Genomic DNA, 7,500 nt, shown 5'->3' on the forward strand with positions numbered 1-7,500 from the left:
ATATGACACCGGTTTTGTGAAGAAGAGGGTTAGTCTGGTTTGAAGAAGGCTTGTGTTTCAGTAGCTCTCAGGACAAAGTTATCTTTTGATCATGAACTTTGCTGTCCAGTGCCTGAAAAATTAAACCTGGAAAACTCCCTGAGTTAAGCCTAAAGAAATATGCACCACCAGTGGAGAGCAATGCTAATGTTTAACTAGCTGAAATAGCTGTTTGCTTAGTGGGGAATGTGAGGTATCTGACAGAAGGGACATCTCTCTTATTAGTAATCAAATAGGGCTGACCAGTTGTTGCCATCACTCTGGGATTGTGTCAGGCAATTGAGAACAAGTTCACCACTTTATAGAACTCCAAGTACAAAAAAATCAATATAATTATATTTGTCTTTAGTGTTTTAGCTATGGAAATCATACCGCGCTGGGTTGTTGCCTTGCGAGCTGAATTTATTTCTGCTTTATTGGCTAAAAAATAGTTGGAAGTGGAGGAATCTTGGCGGCGTAGTAAATGCAAGGCAGCGTGTTACAGCTTTTATTATTGGATTACGGGCATGTTCATTGTGCAGAGTTTTTTTTGAGAGATGTGTGACTTTTGCAGATGTAAATGGTGAATTGCATTAAAGTGTGACTGCAGCAGAACGCGAGGAAAATTAACCAGGAATGAAAATTAGAATAATATTTTGCTATTCTGTGCTCGGACTCCAATTCAGAGCTCTGGTCAGAGGGATCCTTTCATGCCTCTTGAATGTCCACTGAAAAATGCACAAGGAGTTGATGTTTTTGGTCTATGTGCATGACAAAATGTGGCAAAACATAAGTTTTTGGAGATTATAATGATATGTACATAATAATGTCCTGGAATCGCTGTGAGATAATTTATATCGGTTGTGTGAAGGGTGGTCCTGGCGAAATTGGACCAAGCTCCACAACACCAGTGCTTTTATACCTCCCCCAAACTACCAGAACTATGTTATAATTTGATATTCCAGAAGCATGAGAAGAGATAAAAAAAATCAGAAAACATTTGGTTAATGGGTTTATCATGTTTATTTGAATAAGGAAGATTGAAACTCCATTTATGCCCAGCATAAATGCTTTAGTGATCTTAATTATTGATGAAAAATCTGCTGTGCTTCTAAATTTAAAGACAGAACCATTTTATGGGAATTTTAATCACCTGCTACATTAGGAATTTTCAAGATTTGGGTTTTATGAGGATGGCATGTATTTTAGCCTTCTAAAGAGAGTTGTCACTTATCATGTGAAAACACTGGGAGAATTTGGTGGCGTGCTGCCCTGGGCTCGGCACAGAGGCTGGTGTGGAGCTCTTCCTCTCCAGACATGCTTCTGAACGACTGTCGGATGTGATGTTTGCTATGAGCAAATTGCAGCAAATGTAGGAGGAAGGCATGGACATGAGAAAGCTCTGGAGGAGCAATAGCCCTCTGGAACCCCTGACGTGGATTTTAAATCCCCGGTATTTGTGCTGCCTCGACCTGTGTGCTCAGAGTTTGTTGCCTAAATTTGTTGTCGGCGTTGAATTTTGGGTTTGCGTTTCCCTCTCGAGCATCACAGGACAACCTTCCCCCATCAAATTTGGGGGTCAATTTACAGTTTCCCATAAGAAGTGGAACCACTTGGTTAGTTGGCTTTAAAACAACAAAAAAAGAATTATATCCAATATGCTTCACTAGATCCTTTTGTCCTTTGGATACATTTAGCAGCTTTTGACCAGATAAGGCATATTTGTCCTCAGGATATGAACCAATAATTCAATCCTGAATTGAGATCTATGGCCACCCATTTGTTCCAGCCCACACTAGGAGACTCCGTGATAGTCTGAATTGTTTATCGTGCCGGGATTAAAAAAAAAAAAACAAACAGAAGGAAAATTAAAAAAAAAAAACCCTTATGCACCTCAGGAATAATAATTTGTTAGCAGTGGCGATATTTTAAATAAACTTGTGTAATTATACGTTTGAATCCTGCAGTGGGCTCAAAATGCAAAAGCAAAACCTGAGGCCTGGAAGCAGTTTTCGGTGTCGGGAGCCTCCGCGACCTTTTAATTCACTGGGAATTTTTATTTACGTCGCCTGGATGTTTCTCACGGAGCATGGCTGAGTGTGGAGGCTTTTATTACTGTACACATTTAAGGATCCTCTGGCATTTCGGGGCTGTTCCTCCAGCACAGTAACTCACATGTTAAAGAACAAACCCACCGTAAATTGCAGCGCAGTCAGTAAAAAGATGCCACAGAAAAAGTGTCCCTGGGAAATTAGACTGACCCAAAGAAAAGCAAATAAAAGAAAGGAAAAGGCCCATATTTTCTTTGCGGTGTTGCTGAAAAGGATGGGAGTATCATTTTCATAGTGGAATAATGTTTTCTGGGAAAACACAAAAGCAGATGTTCCTCATTAGGAACACCCATTGTCTACATATCACAACTATGAACAGATAAATCTCTCCTATTTCACCCATACATTCCAAGGGCTGTAAATGATTACAGGATGCCGCTGTAACTGCTAAACCAAAACCACACTCTGTGCTAAAATAATTCCTCCGTGCCACCATCCTATATTTCATTAGGAGGGATGGAAATTCCTGCTCAGATCCATCCCCTCGACTTCTCACTGCCTTCTTGGGCTCGGTGCACCCCAAAGCCGGGGGTCCAACTGTTGATGGTGGGTCGGCAGGGGCGGTGGGAGCGTGTCCCTGTCGGAACACGGAGTGTGGAGCAGTGGCAGGGCTGGTGGAGCTGGATGTGCTCACAGAGCGTCACCGAGCGCCTGCTCTGCAGCGGGTTTCCAGATGGTACCATCACAGTCCTACTGCTAGTTGGCATCTCCGTGGGTAGTAAATACCCCCCTCCCCAATAAATCTGGCATTATTCTATAGAGTTTAGGAGACTTATCATTCCAAGTGTGTCCTACTTTCCTGTATGGAAGCCAGACATCTGCTTATCCCATTTCTTTCATACAGAGTTTGGAATAGCTTTAGTTTGGGGGAATAAAAAGTTTTGTCATATTTAACAGCTGTTACAAAATTTCAGTCCCGTAGGCTCTTAAAATACCTTTCGAGTGACCTCAGATTTGGGAGATAATTGACATTGCTGGTAGCCACCCCCCTTAACCTTTCTCTGGCTGTAATTTCAGATTATTTTCCCTAAACGACTTGGCTGTTCACGCTGAGGTTTTTTTTTTTACTATTATTTTATTTTATTATTATTTTTTTTTACGCCGGCTGGCCGGTGCAGCGCTTTAATTCCTCCCTACTCCAAGTTTACACCTTCGGCGGGGTGGCAACGCGGCGGCTGGAGGGCGAGGGGGTTTTTTTTCGTCAGCAGCAGCGTTTCCTTTCACTTCCCGTCACAAAGGTGAGAGCCGCTGACCTTTGCTGGCAGTCCCGGCCGCTGAATTATTCATGTGATTGACTTTTTGTCAGTGCACACAGTTGTGCTCTGGGACATTTTATTCATTTACCTCATTTAAAGCGCCTTTCTGCACCTGTTCAAGTATTAATATCATGTAATTTGGGCCTAATGCCGATTTTGCTGAACACTCATTATATTTTTTATTAGCTATATTTCCAAACGATTATGTATGATTATTACCAAGCCTTACAAACAGCAATGGGTTATTCCCTAGACCTTTACATCTTCTTGTCAGGTTGTTTTCAGAAGCAAGGAGGATAAACATTTGACCAGTCCCAATGTTTTTATTCCTACTCCATATCCAACCAGAGAACTTAAAGCTTTTTCCCTTATGGCTTTGCGAAAGCATGATTAAATCCAACTCTGCAGAAGCTGTACAAATGCCAGCATTTATAAGGTCAACGCTTTTGTTAAAAATGCTATGTAAATGAGGATCTGCAAAAAGGGACATTAAATAAAATTAAATTCATTGTCTTCTTTAATGTCATTTACATTTTGGCTAAGCCCTGGCCTGTCAAGGAGGATTTTTTAAATAATTTTAATTACACATCATTTAGGGATCCAAGGTTTTCTATTCAGTAGCATTTGGATAACCTGCAAAATGGTGACTGTTTATTAACTTCTTAAATGACAACTTGTCATTTCATCTGCATAATGCAATGAAAACAGACCAGTTTGGTGTATTTTTTTTTTTTTAATTCTTATTTTCCTTTAAGATGTGCACCAAACTACTGGAAGAACAGACCTGAAAATAGCTCAGCTGCTCTTTTGCTTTCATTGTCCTATTGGCGCTACCAAGTTCAGAGTATATTAAAAAATTATGACTTTCCTGGGTAACCAGAGCTTGAAAAAATTGCCATCAGGAACCTGACATTGATTTTCTTTTCCTCCTTAAGAACGTGTTTTATTGTAGATTAATGGGTGTAGCTGCGAGGGATCTGTTTGCAGACAGGGGTAGTTGGATTGGGGTTTGTAGCACACAGGTATCAACACTTCTCACCTGTTCTAAAGTCCTGTGCTGGGGAAGGTGAGGACACGGTGCATGTTGGGTCTTCAAATACACATATAAACAGGGAAAAAATTGGCAAATCAAAGTAATCTGTGTAATTCAGCAACGTCAAGCTCAGCAACACCCCAGAACCAGAACTTTTTACCTGCTTCCTTCTCCCTTTTGCTTTCTTTCACTCGGGTCATCTGAGTCACAGCGTTTACATCACTCCCTCTTAATCCCTGCTCCTAATCACTGCACAAACCGCAGCTAAGGAAACTGTGGAAATACCTGGGATGCTGGTGGAGCGATGCGCTGAGGGACGGCTCCGAGAGCGTTGTTCCCAAGTAAATCCCAAATGTGCTGGGTGAGACTCCTGCACCGCTTCCCTCCCCACCTTAATACTCGATTATTTTCAAGCCCAAAGCATTGCATGGCTGTAGGAGGAGGGAATAATAAAATCCTGTGCTTTTGTGAGAGAGGAAAAGGGGGGGGAAGGGATTTAAGCAAAGCTGTCAAAAACTATACTCCAGGAGGGACCCTGATACAAACCATCCCGGGCTTCTGCTGCAGCCTTATCAGGTGAAAAGCAAAGATACTGCCAGAGCCTGTAATTTTGTTAGGATGCCTTTGATGAATTGGATTAGGTTATGGAAAAATCTTTCAAACTCAGAGTTCTGGTACGTGAGCTTCCAGGAAGTAAATAATTACTCTCAGACAGCAGATAATTAAAAAAAACAACCTGTGAAACACAAAGTGGTAGAAATGGGTTTAATAAGGCTCCGTTGCTAACGCAGAGAGATTTCGGGGGGCCAGGGGTAGGAGCAGCCCCGGTGTTGGGTTACTCGCAGGGCTCAGGGAGTGCTTTGCCGGGCTGGAGGAGGTGGAAATTCCAGGCTGGGAGGATGGAAATTGTCACCGGGGATGCCAGGGGGTGATTGACACACGGGGCGAAGGGAAGGGGACGCGGGAGCTCAACCTGCGCTTGGCAGCCCCGCCGGAGCTCAGGAAAATGAGAGCCATTCACTCGGGTCCCGCTGCCAACGGAGCAGCTCCGCTGGGTTGTTTATCTTAACAGCAAATCTCGCAAAAACGGTTGTGGTCAAACCTGTATAATACAACCTTATACTGGCATTATTAATGCCCTGTTAAAATAAAGATGTAACTGAAAAAAAGAGCTGAAGCCGGGGAATTTTACAGGCTGAGGGGCACTCTGGGCTTTACGACATTTGAGTTTGCTGTTAACTGTTTTGGTTCTTTAATGTTTTGAGCTGAGGAAAACTCGCTGGTTCCTTGATACATCAGCTCCGTTCAAACAGAATAGAGCTGACTTGGTTCTAGATTTTGTTTTGTTATTGAACAAACTCTCCTTATTCCTCCAACATGGAAAAAAATCCAGGGTGTAAACAGCGTGTTTTCGGGAGAAAGGGAAGGTGTTTGTTCCTCAGGGTTTGGAGATTCCGGTGTGGCGAGGCCGGAGGCAAATTAAAAAGAAATAAATAAAAATGATTATATTTTAAAAAATACAAATCTGTGATACTTTCCGCAACAAAAGTTTCCCAGCCAGAGAATTCCAGGGAGCCCATCGTAGTGTGGCGGCAGTGCCAGGGGCGCGGGGAGCAAACTGCAGCATCCGCGCACGGCGGCGAGGACAGCGCCGTGTTTTCCCAATAATTCACTAGGAAATGAGTTTAACATGTGTGGAAAGGAAGGGGCTTACATTTGTGTTGTTGTAAGACATGTAGCATAGGCCCAGCTAGCGGAAGGAGTCGGCTCCAGCTTGTCTCTTGTGAAAGACGAAACACGGTTACACATCTGGTGAGAAAGAGCAGTTCATTTGCCCAGACAGCTCGCTCTGCAGCCGCTGAAAGGAGCTATTTTGACAGAAACAAAGCCATGGGGGCTGGGGCAAGCGATTAGCAGGATTCTGCTCGCTAAAAACTCCTTGGCCTTAACGATAAAGAAATAGAAAAGGAAATAAAGAAACCTGGCCTAAGCCTCCAGCAGTGTTTAAGGAGGCTTTTGCAAAGTAGGAATACAAACAAGGGCTTCCATGTCAAACTCCCACTGCACTTTGTAAAAGTTTCTAAAAAAAAAAGAAAGAATATCAGAACAAAAATTAATGTGAAATCCGAAGGAGTTATTGAAAAGCAAAGGTCCTGCCTCGCTTTTGGGATAAACTCATTTTACTGTGACATGTGCATGAGAAGAAGTTAATTTGACAGTATGGAGAGTGTGGTGCTCTCATTTAAAAGGTGAATTCATGACTGCAAATCTGAAGCACACGCTTGGTTTGCTCCCTGGGCCCGTGGCTGTGCAGAGTCTTCAGTTTAGTTATAAAGCAAACAACAAGCCCTATCAAAAACCCCAATCTGGGAAAAAAAAAATCCCAATCCTCTAGTTGGAGTGAGGTTATTAATGCACAAAGGAGAGATGTGAGTGCCCTTTCTTTTGAATAACAACCAATAAAATTGAATTGGTCTTGGTATTGTGTGGATTGTCAGGAATGCTCTTTACCAATCCAAATTTGATTAGGATTTCCTCTTTATGTTTGTGCAGTTCTTCTGTGCTTCACGAGATGCTGGTGGGCAGCGAGCTGCCTCCAGCTAATCCAAACAGGCTTATTAAGCCATATACGGATCTGTTGGGGGGTCTGGAGCTGGTCTGTCCTGCTGGAAACAAACAATTGAGTAGCTGAAGGCACAAAGAGGTTTGGGGAGCGATTCCACAGTCCTTCAACAGCCCCCCATTATTTCCTGGGGAAGCGATGGCTGGATGTCTGATGGTCATTGGGCTTCACGTGGACGAGGGAAAGTCAATGATAGGAAGAAGCCCCACCAAAACTTTGTTTCTTTCCTTTGGAGGTTGATTTTAGACCTGGAAAGGTGTCCTGGCTTAGGTAGTGGCTGGTGCCTGTGAAAAATGCCATCAATAATTCTAGAGTTTATTTTTTTCTTTCTCTTTTTTCTTTTTTATTCTATAATCCTGAATAACTGCAGGTTTGGTGTGGGAGTTTCCTGCTTCACGTACTTCCAGAAATCTAAGGGCAATTTTACCTTCTTTGATTTGTAGCTACCTTGAGTTTTTC

General features: G+C 42.7%; 1 protein-coding gene across 15 annotated transcripts in view; it reads left to right on the forward strand.

Moving 5' to 3' along the window:
- EBF3 (EBF transcription factor 3) overlaps positions 1-7,500 on the forward strand; it is a 128,295-nt gene that overhangs the window by 15,338 nt on the left and 105,457 nt on the right. The gene's annotated exons all lie outside the window — the stretch shown is intronic.

Source organism: Pseudopipra pipra, chromosome 8 (genome assembly GCF_036250125.1).
Source record: "Pseudopipra pipra isolate bDixPip1 chromosome 8, bDixPip1.hap1, whole genome shotgun sequence".
Lineage (NCBI taxonomy): Eukaryota > Metazoa > Chordata > Aves > Passeriformes > Pipridae > Pseudopipra > Pseudopipra pipra.